Raw genomic sequence first — 12,374 nt, forward strand, 5'->3', positions numbered from 1 at the left:
GCTGACTCTCCATCTATTAAAGAAAAAGAAAACAGAATGAATAATATTACACATACACAGTCACCATGATGGTAGGAAGAGGAATGATACTATTGAGCCTTAATATAACCAATGCAGACTCATAGCGAACATCTCTGTGGTGGATCATTACAGGGAGAGTCCAGGAGGATCAATAATCCCAGTTATATGATATACATACAGCTCAAGCAGGAACTCCTTGTACTCCTTGTACTCCTCTTCTAACGTCATCCTACTGAAGAGAAGGAAGACAATTAGGAATTATTGTATCTGCTCCATAGCTGATAACAGATCATCGATAGTCACTAAAATGTACAACTGTTGTATGTCACAAACCTGGCGTAGTGTAAGGCCCTGTTCACATGTACGTGTCTCCAGGGCGTCTGGTAGCCGTTTTCACCCGTACTGGAGACATATATCCACGCGTACCCATTACAACCTATAGGGCTGCTCATATGTCCGCGTTTTACCAGCAGCACAGATGACAGAGGCCAATAGCAGTCTATGGGTCCATGTACAACACATATAGCACACGAATGGCATCCATGTGTCATCCATGTGCCGTCCGTGTATATTTAACACTGCAAAGTATAGAAGCTTTGGAATTGATTTTTATAAAGCCATACTGGAAAAAAACGGATGTCACATGGATGGCACACGGGTGACCCACTGACGAATCATTGATGATACACTGATAGCACTCGGGTGACACTGGGGACACACTAATGACACCAAGTCATCGCCAACTGTGGTACTTTACAAATCATTAAAATGTAATCTTTAATGCAATACTAGAAAAAATATTTATACAAAAAAACACTAATTAGAGTAATATGGGAGTAACTACTCCTTTTTTATACTATTTAATTAAAGTTTATATTTTAACAATTTGTAAAATATCACAATTGGTGGAGAATTGGTTTCTAAATAGTGTGTACTCTAATAACACAATAACGCTTTGAGCTTTCTCAAGGATGACACACTGATGGCTCACTGATACTACACTGACAGTACACTGATGGCACACTGATACTACACTGACAGTACACTGATGGCACACTGATACTACACTGATAGTACACTGATGGCTCACTGATTCCACACTGACAGTACACTGATACTACACTGATAGTACACTGATGGCACACTGATACTACACTGACAGTACACTGATGGCACACTGATACTACACTGACAGTACACTGATGGCACACTGATACTACACTGACAGTACACTGATGGCACACTGATACTACACTGACAGTACACTGATACTACACTGATACTACACTGATGGCTCACTGATTCCACACTGACAGTACACTGATGACACACTGACAGTACACTGATGACACACTGACAGTACACTGATGGCACACTGACAGTACACTGATGACACACTGATGGCACACTGATGCAAAACACTGATGACACCGATACTATTTTTTCCGGTATTGGTATTATATGGACGTGTGAAGGGGCCCACAATTTCCTCCCACCATGAATGAATTTCCCAATATTTGGACACTGTAAATCTGCCACATCTGAACTTGCCCTTCGGCTAATGCTCGGCAGTAATAGAGTCACCCGGTCATTCTGACATGGAGCTGCAATGTTTCCCTGTGGGAAGCAGAATTGCAGGAGATTACGGGTGACATGGAAGGTGACTCTCCGCCATCCAGTGGCCCCAGTCTATCAGAGAAATTGCAGATTTAGGGTAAGTAAGCATTTACCTCATTCTCCTCACTAGATTCTCGCTCATAAACTATAAAATAATAGAAAAAGAAGAATTATAGCAGACATTGTATTTCATTCCTGTTTTGATATTTGTAAAGAATTGCAGGGATTAACTACATAACGATTCCATTATTAAAGGGAAGTGATGTCCTGACATTACAGGGTTAACACCTATAGATAAAGGAGAACCTATCAGAACATAATAAAGGACACAAAAAAGAGGCTAATACGTTTCCTTCCACTTTACTCCCGACTGCAGCCCTCTAGTGAGTGTCCCCTCGGCAGGCACCATGATGTCACTGTGTGATGTCATCCCATTTCATGGATTACTAATCCCCAGTAACAGCAGTAACTGTCAGGAGTGACAAAAACCTACAACCAATCCCATATTCATGAAATAGGGTTTTAAGGGATTGTGCAGGACAGGAAAAACATAACTGCTTCCTTCTAAAAACAGCGCCGCACCTGTCCACGGCTTGTGTTTGGCATTGTAACTCGGCTTCATAGAGATGAATAGAGCTGAACTGTAATACCGGATACAACCAACAGACAGGTGTGGCGCTGTTTTTTGAAGAAAAGAGACAGAATTTTTCAAATCTTGTACAACCCTCTTAGATTCTTTACCTTAAATCAAAACTTTATCAATGTAATCACCTAAATATAAAGCACATAGCCTCTTCACAGAGGAAGAGGACAGGAGTTCTAGAGCCACCCATTAGAGGAGGCAATCCTAAAAGTCAATATCGGCCCTTTCATGAGCCTTGGCACATGACTTTGGATAGGAAACCAAACCAGAAGCTGCATTTACAATCAAGTACTTTGGATTTTTTACTCCTTATTAGCACAAAGCTATCGCCAATAGGTGGCGCTAGAGCTCTTGTCCTCCTCCTCTGAACAGGCACCCTGCATATTAAAATTCCCAGAGGAGCATTACTTGGCCTATAAGTCTCCCCACACCAACTTGGCGCCTCCACAAGGGACAACGTTACCCCTTAGACCCTCTAAATGTTATGTAACTGTTACAAAATGGTAAAAATTAAATATTTATGGCAGTTATTTCTATATTCCTAATTATACCTAATCTATACATTGCACTGTATTGTTCACATGGATGGTGGAGGATATAAAGAGAGAAGGCCGGTTAGATAGATGACACAGTTTAAACATTAGCAAAAAATAAAGTTGAGATATTAGAGAATGAGGGAAATGAGGAGCAAGAGTCACAGACACATGAGATATAATAGGACATAAATCAGGAGCGAGAGTCACAGACACATGGGATATAATAGGACATAAATCAGGAGCGAGAGTCACAGACACATGGGATATAATAGGACATAAATCAGGAGCGAGAGTCACAGACACATGGGATATAATAGGACATAAATCAGGAGCGAGAGTCACAGACACATGGGATATAATAGGACATAAATCAGGAGCGAGAGTCACAGACACATGGGATATAATAGGACATAAATCAGGAGCGAGAGTCACAGACACATGGGATATAATAGGACATATATCAGGAGCTAATATAAATGATGTTACTCACACTCCACTAACTGAAACCCTCAGAGAAGTTCCGTTCGGCAGTTGATTCTATGTCATCGTGATGTCACAACATTCCGTGACCTCATAACCGGCAGCCACCTCCAGCCGATGCTATATACATGAAATAGGCTTCTCACGACTTATGGGCACAACTGGTTTTGGCCTTAAAGGGGTTCTCCGAGAAATTTAATAAAATAAATAAATAAATACACAAATAATAAACAGTTTTCTAAATACTTTTATTTAGCAAAAAGCTATGCTTTATGGACTGCGCCCTGTCAGGATTTTTGCATGAAAGAGTGGTCCAAAATTCAAGTTGAGAGGTGTAAGAAGCTCTTGATGGTTATGGGAAGCCACGGATTGCAGTTATTGTTTCCAAAGGGTGTGCAACCAAGTATTAAGATGAGGGTGCCAACAATTTTGTCAAAACTTCAGTTTCTGGAACAATTTCAAGGGTTCCAACACTTTAGGCCATTATTGTGTGTGTAATATGTATACACATCAGTCTCGGCATCTCCTATGTGATGTAGCCGTATATACACCATTCTAGGTGTATCCTGTCCTGTGTCATGTATATAGCTATAGTGCGGTGTTAATATAGTGGGTAATATTTATATATTGAGCTTTTTTTCTCATACCGAGTCAGTATGGGAAAAAAATATTGTACTTCCTCATTCAATAGTATCTGATAAAAGAAAAAATCTGATAAAAATAAAATATCGGATAGCACACGCCCAATTTATACGTTTGTGTGCATGAGCCCTTATTCCATGTATATATACACTGCACAGTACGGGTTCTCCTGTCCTGTATACTGGGTATAAGGGCTCATTCACACTCGTGTATAAAATATTGATCTGATGTTGCTTCAGAAAATTTGGACAAGTGGAATCCGTATGGCTGAACTTATGCCATGCGAGTGTGCAATTTGTTTTCTCCCCCAGTCTCCATATGACATCTGTGCGACATGCATATGCAATGTGTTCTTAACATCATCTTTTACATACTATAATTCACTATGTAATTTAAGACAAGTTTACAAACTAATGAAGCAATCTTATATACAGATATAGATGGAATAGATATAATAAACTCTAAAGTTGGCTCTGAAGGATCTTTAGCCTTGTTTGACCCCTTTCTGACATCGGATGTAATATTCCGTCCACGTGCCCTGGGCCAATTTGACCATGGACAGATCATTACTTCATCGAGATCGGCCGCGCTAACAGGAAGTACGCGGCCGATCGCAGCCGGGTGTCAGCTGATTCTAACAGCAGAAACCCGGCATTAGCTGGAAAGGTCCATGGTTATTTGGCCCTTCCCAGCCTAAAAATACCAACCCGCAGCTGCCCCAAAATTGGCTCATCACATTAGATACGCCAATTCTGGAGCTTTCCTGATTGCCCTAGTGTGGGGGTATAACTGGTATTTCCTGCTAGGCCACAAGTCCAACTAACAAAGTCAAGTAATGCTCTATGGGCTTCCCTCACACTAGCTGTCCCTCGTTCCATTTACTGCACAGACCCGGACTGAACCCTAACAGGTAATCTCTGCATGTGTTGTGGCTGTCGAACAGTCGCAAGACCTGCAGGCGTGAAAACTAGAACATAGTATTTGAGCACGCAGAAGTCACTAGGTTAGTACCCAAGCATGCTCGGATAACACCTTATCTGACCACGTTTGCTCATCACTAGTAGTAATGTTACTTACTGCTATTCACATTCACAGTCACCGGATTGGGGGGAATGCTGGACAACCTCAGGGCTGCATGGGGAACAATTTTTAAAATAAATTGGTGAACAAGTGACATTGTGTTGTTTTTTTTTTCTGTTTGTGTTTTTCCATTAGTGGAATACGGCGGATTTGGTGGACTGTGGCAGATTCCCTTGATGACAGCGGACCTGTGTGGCTTTTTTTTTTTTTTTTCAAAAAGAAATTGGTGAACCAGGAAAAGTGTCGGAGTGTTTTTTAAATAAAATTTATTTTTCTGTCTGTGTATTTTTTTCCATAACTTTGTTAGTAATGGGGGTGTCTGATATACACCTCTCCATTACTAGCCTCAGGGCTTGATGCCAGCTGTGATTTTTGACATGCGCAGCTCATTGTCTCTGCTGAATATCCGGTTGGACGCTCGCATCATGCCTACATTCAGCATTACACCATGGTGCAGGGCCGCCATCAGGGCATTACTGCTTGACTGACGTATGGGGCCCCCAGTATCGGGCCCCCTCTCTTCTGCTCACCGGATCCCAGCGGCAGGATTCTGCTGATGCAGTAACTCAACCTGCCCTCCGAGACTCAGGTTCAGTTAATAGAATGTTCATTTCATACAGTTCCTAGTTAACAATTAATGGCTGGTTATTGATTACTCATATCTTCTTTATCATTTCTTGCAAAGCTGTATAAGAACATTTCGAGTGAGATTGTAAAATGCAGAACCCAGCCTTCCTCCTCAAAACCAACTTCTCCACCATTATAGAAGATTGACTCTCCACTTCACTCTCAAGATCACGTCTCACCACCTGTGCACTTGACCCGATCCCATCCCTCTTCATCCCAAACCTCACCACAGTCTTCATCCCATCCCTAACCCATCTCTACAACCTATCACTAACAACTGGTGTTTTCCCCTCAAGCTTTACACATGCCTCAATCACATCTATCCTCAAAAAGCCCTCTCTTGACCCATCCTCTGTATATAGCTATCACCCTATATCACTTCTCCTGTTGTGAACTCATTTTCTGGTTTACCTCTGGCTTCTGGTGAGGGTGGTGGAGCTGGCTGTGTTGACAGAGGAGTCGTGACTTCTCCATCCGGGCTCCCTCTGTTGGTGACAGCAGGTAATGAAGCTGATCTAAATGGCAGAGACCTGCCACCTGAGGAAGAGGACTGTGATTGGACATCAGGAGTCTCTGACTGGATTTAAGACAGCCGACTCCCTAATTTTTTGCTGGTAATTTTTTCCTGCCCTGAGGTTCTGGTTTCCAGTTCTGTTCCTGCCTCAAGCTAAGTGTGCTCTGCTATTTTTTCACATGAGATTTGGTCTGGTTTACTCAGTTTTTGTGGTCAGCCAGCCCCTGCTGGGGCTGTGCTGAATTTCCATTCTTATGTCTCTGTTTATGCCAGATTGCTTTTTGTCCCTGATCAGATTGGTCTCTTTTTGCTCTGTCTTCAGAATATGCCAGAGTGCTGATATAGGGAATTGAAGTCTAGCGACTTCAGGGCTTTTGTTATCAGAAAGTGTTGGACATTTTTTGGCAGGGTTTTGTGCTTGATTGCAGACAGCATCTTTCCTTTCCTGTCCTTTCTAGTTAGTGTGGGCCCCATCGTTTGCTCAGCCTATTTTTCTATCTGTGTTTTCATCTTGTCTCACCGACAATACATGTTTGGGGGCTGTCTATTGCGTTGGGGTCTGCTCTTGGGCAGTTTAGATTTCCCCTTTTCTTGCTTTAGGCTTATTTAGTTCTCCGGCTTTGACGAGGCATCTAGGATCATCGTAGGTACGCTCCACGGCTACTACTAGTTGTGTGGATAGGATTAGGGGTCTGTAATCCACTTAGATACCAACCTCTCCAGTTTTCTGGGGCTTAGCTTGTTTTTGTTTTTCCTCCTCGGTGACTCAATCATAACATCTCCCCTATGCCTCAAAACTACTGCAACAACACGTCCATCTTGAACTGTCCTCCCACCGCTCTTCTTGCATCCTCTTTGACCGCTTACAATCTGGCTTCTGGCCAGACCACTCCACTGAAACTGCCCTGAGGTCACCAATGACTTATTAACCACCAAGGCCAAGCGACACTACTCTGTCCTCCTCCTCCTGGACCTGTCCTCTGCCTTTGACACAGTGGACTGTTATGATGAGTCACCGAAGAAGGAACAAACAAAATACCAGCTAAGTCCAGAAAAACCAGAGAGGTTGGCAGCTATCGAATTGCAGACCCCTGAACCTAGCCACAACAACTAGCAGTAGCCGTGGGGGGTTCCTACGGTGCCCTAGACCCCTCGATCACAGACGGAGAACTATATAGCCTAAAGACAGAAAGGGGAAAAACTAAACTGCCCCAGAGCAGACCCCAAAGCAATAGGCAGCCCCAACATATAATGACGGTGAAGCAAGATGAAAACACTAACACAGATAGAAAGATAGGTTGAGCAAATGATGGGGCCCAAGCTAACTACATAGGACAGGATAGGAAAGCTGCTGTCTACCATTTGCAAAAACCCTATCAAAATGAGCCAACCGACTGATAGGAAAAACAGGCCCTGAAGTCGCTAGGCTTCAAAAGACTATATCAGCACTCAGGTATATTCTGAAGACAGAGCAAAATATCAACAGATCAGAGACAAAAATGGAGTTCAGCTCACCCCCGGCCGGGGATGGCAGAACTCCCAAAAAACAAGGCAAAACAAAAACAAAACTGAAGAGTACAAAGAAGAGCAGAAAAACTTAGCTTTGAGATGCAGGAATCAGACTGGTCTCCAAGAATCCAGCAGGAAAATCACTAGCCAGGAAGAAGGGCGTCGGCAGCCTTATATCCAGTCCTCAGTTCCAGCCACCCAGTCATCATCTAGCTGCCCAGGTGTTTGGTAATCAGCCTCACTACCTTCCTTCACCAGAGGAGGGAGTTCTTCAGACCTCAATGGTGAAGGGAAAAATGAACTCACGACAGTACCTCCCCCTTGAGGAGGGGTGACCGACCCCTCATCCATGCCACCAGGGCGATCCGGGTGAGCCCGATGAAAGGCACGCACCAATCTTTCGGCATGAATATCAGAGGCAGAGACCCAGGAATTGTCCTCCTGACCATAACCCTTCCACTTAACCAAATACTGGAGTCTCCGTCTAGCCAGACGGGAATCCAGTATCTTCTCTACCTCATATTCCATGTTACCTTCAACCAATATAGGGTCAGGAGGTGCCACCACAGGAACTACTGGTTCAACAAACCTCTTCAACAAGGACTTATGAAACACATTATGAATTTTAAATGTGACAGGAAGAGCCAACCGAAGAGAGACCGGATTAATAATCTCCAAAATCTTGTAAGGTCCAATAAATCTAGCCACCTTCATAGCGATATTTTTTGATGACAACCAAACCATATCACCCACCTTAAACTGGGGACCAACGGTCCTACGCCGGTTGGAAAATCGCTGGGCCTTTTCCTGGGAGAGAGACAACTTATACACTACTTGGTCCCAGATCTGGTGCATTCCCTCCACCACAGTGTCAACACCTGGGCAGGCAGAAGGCTCCACCTGCCCTGAAGAAAATCGAGGGTGAAAACCAAAGTTACAAAAAAAAGGTGACATCAAAGTGGCAGAACTAGCTCTATTATTTAAAGCAAATTCGGCCAAGGGCAAAAATGAAACCCAATCATCCTGATCGGCAGAAATAAAACATCTCAAATACGACTCCAAAGTCTGGTTTGTTCTCTCCGTCTGCCCATTGGTCTGAGGGTGAAACGCAGAGGAGAAGGACAACTGAATTCCCAGCTTGGAACAGAAAGTCCTCCAAAATCTAGACACAAACTGAACTCCTCTGTCAGATACAATGATCTCAGGAATCCCGTGCAAGCGAACCACCTGTTGCAAAAACAAGGGCACCAACTCAGAGGAAGATGGCAACTTAGGGAGTGGTACAAGATGGACCATCTTAGAGAATCTATCACAAATCACCCAAATAACAGTCATTCTCTGAGAGACAGGCATATCAGAGATAAAATCCATTGAAATATGGGTCCATGGCCTCTTGGGCACCGGCAAAGGCATCAACAAGCCACTAGAGCGAGAACAAGGTTTAGAACGGGAGCAAGTCCCACAGGACTGCACAAAATTCCTGACATCATGAGACAAGGCGGGCCACCAAAAAGACCGACTCATCAGATCTCTAGTACCAAAAATACCTGGATGACCAGCCAATGCAGAGCAATGAACTTCAGACATCACTCTCTTCCTCCACTGGTCAGGAACATACAACTTTCCACTGGGACAACGCTCAGGTTTGTCCTCCTGAAACTCTTCCAGAGCACGTCTCAAATCGGGCGAGATGGCAGAAAGAACTACCCCCTTGCCTAAGATGGTAGCAGGCTTAGTCACAACAGGAGAATCAGCAAGGAAACTCCTAGAGAGGGCGTCTGCCTTGACATTCTTAGTGCCCGGAAGAAAAGAGACCACAAAATCAAAACATGTGAAAAACAAGGCCCACCTAGCCTGTCTAGGATTCAAGCGCTTGGCCGACTCCAGGTAAATCAAATTCTTGTGGTCAGTAAGGACCACGACTTGGTGTTTGGCTCCCTCCAACCAATGTCTCCACTCCTCAAATGCCCATTTCATGGCCAACAGTTCCCGATTCCCCACATCATAGTTACGTTTGGATGGGGATAACTTTCGGGAAAAGAAAGCACAAGGATTAATTTTAGATGTCACAGGATCTTTTTGGGACAACACCGCTCCTGCACCAATCTCAGAAGCGTCCACCTCCACCTGAAACGGGAGTGAGAAATCAGGTTGCCGCAAAACCGGAGCAGAAGTGAATCTTCGCTTCAGCTCCTGAAAGGAAGAAACAGCCTCCGGAGACCAATTCAGCACATCAGCACCCTTCCTAGTCAAATCCGTCAATGGCTTGGCAATACCAGAAAAATTAGCTATAAATTTCCGATAAAAATTAGCAAAACCCAAAAACTTCTGGAGGGCCTTCAAAGAAGTGGGCTGAACCCAATCGTAAATGGCCTGTACCTTGGCCGGGTCCATTTCAATAGTTGACGGAGACAAAATAAATCCCAAAAATGAAATCCTCTGTACCCCAAAAAGGCATTTCAATCCCTTGACATACAGGGAATTCTCCCTCAAAATCCGGAACACAGTCCGAACATGTTCCACATGAGAGTCCCAATTCTTGGAGAAGATCAAAATATCATCCAGATAGATAATCAAAAATTTATCCACAAAGTCTCGGAATATATCGTTCATGAAGCACTGGAAGACAGAAGGGGCATTAGTAAGCCCAAAAGGCATCACCAGGTACTCAAAATGTCCCTCCGGAGTATTAAACGCAGTCTTCCATTCATCCCCATGCTTAATGCGAATAAGATTATACGCCCCCCTGAGGTCAAGCTTGGTAAACCAGCAAGCACCTTTAACTCTGGAGAATAGGTCAGAAATCAGGGGTAACGGATACTGATATTTAATAGTAATTTTGTTGAGGGCACGATAGTCAATACAAGGCCTTAATGAACCATCCTTTTTAGCCACGAAAAAAAACCCAGCACCTAAGGGTGAAGAGGATGGTCTAATATGACCCTTCTCCAATGCCTCCTTAATATAGGATCGCATAGCCTCGTACTCGGGTACAGATAAATTGAAAAGCCGACCCTTGGGGAATTTACACCCCGGGTTCAGCTCAATTGCACAGTCATAACTCCTATAAGGAGGCAAAGACGCAGACTCATTCTCACTAAATATATAATAAAAGTCAGCCAAATAGTCAGGAACATCATGCGACTGGGGAGAGGTGAAGAAAACAGGAGCATCACTAAGGGCACACCGACAACCCCAACTCACCACAGACAAAGATTTCCAATCCAGAACTGGATTATGGATTTGCAACCAGGGAAACCCCAGAATGATATCATGCAAATTATGCAACACCAAAAATCTGCAATTTTCTTGATGGTCTGGGGCGACCCGCATTACCACCTGGGTCCAAAACTGAGGTTTATTCTTCGCCAAAGGAGTAGCATCAATAGGCGTCCTCAGAGGCGTCATAGGAAATCCACAACGTTTAGCAAAATCCAAGTCCATCAGGTTCAGAGCTGCTCCTGAATCCACAAAAGCCTTGGCAGAAAATGTTGACAGGGAGCAGATCAGAGTAATTGCCAGAAGAAACTTAGGTTGAACACCACCCACAGAAAACGTGTGCGCACAACGTTTCTCTCGTTTAGGGCAGACAGAAATAATATGCGAGGCATCTCCACAAAAAAAACACAGCTTATTACGCCTTCTGAACTCCTGACGTTGCACCCTAGACAAAACTCTATCACATTGCATAGGTTCAGACATTTGTTCAACAGGTGGTAACATCTCTCGTGTAGTTTTGCGTTTACGTAAACGCCGATCCACCTGAATGGCTAATGACATAGAATCGTCAAGATCAGAGGGAATAGGAAATCCCACCATAGTATCTTTTACAGTTTCTGACAAACCCTTCCGAAAGAGGGCTGCCAAGGCACCATCATTCCAGGTAGTAAGGACCGCCCACTTTCGGAATTTTTGACAGTACAACTCTGCCGAGTCCCGACCCTGGCTTAATGCCAACAGGGTCTTTTCAGCCTGATCAATAGCATTAGGTTCATTATACAACAACCCCAAGGCTTGAAAAAATGCGTTCACATTATTCAGAATAGGATCATCAGGTTTCAAAGAAAACGCCCAATCCTGGGGATCGCCGCGCAGCAAAGAAATGACAATTTTAACCTGCTGCGCGGGGTTCCCCGACGAGTTAGGCTTCAAGGCAAAAAATAATTTACAATTATTCTTGAAATTCAAGAATTTAGACCGATCCACCAAAAATACATCAGGAGTAGGAATCTTTGGTTCAGCAGCATGTGAATGAGCAAGATAGGCGGAAATTCCCCGCACTTCAGCAGCGAGCTGCTCCACATGATCAGACAATTGCTTCATCTCCATTGAGAGAAAAATTCCCCCTACGGCCTCAGAGATATAGAGGAAAAAATATGCACACAAAAAAAAAAAAAAAAAAATTCTGACACTTTTTTTTTTTTTCCTTTTACAATTCTCTCCTGCTATTGAGTACCCTAGGATTTGCGGTATGGCTGGTGATTCTGTTATGATGAGTCATCGAAGGAGGAAAAAACAAAATACCAGCTAAGTCCAGAAAAACCAGAGAGGTTGGCAGCTATCGGATTGCAGACCCCTGAACCTATCCACAACAACTAGCAGTAGCCGTGGGGGTTCCTACGGTGCCCTAGACCCCTCGATCACAGACGGAGAACTATATAGCCTAAAGACAGAAAGGGGAAAAACTAAACTGCCCCAGAGCAGA

Source organism: Dendrobates tinctorius, unplaced genomic scaffold (assembly GCF_039654945.1).
Source record: "Dendrobates tinctorius isolate UK_male_01 unplaced genomic scaffold, ASM3965494v1 ptg000037l, whole genome shotgun sequence".
Taxonomy (NCBI): domain Eukaryota; kingdom Metazoa; phylum Chordata; class Amphibia; order Anura; family Dendrobatidae; genus Dendrobates; species Dendrobates tinctorius.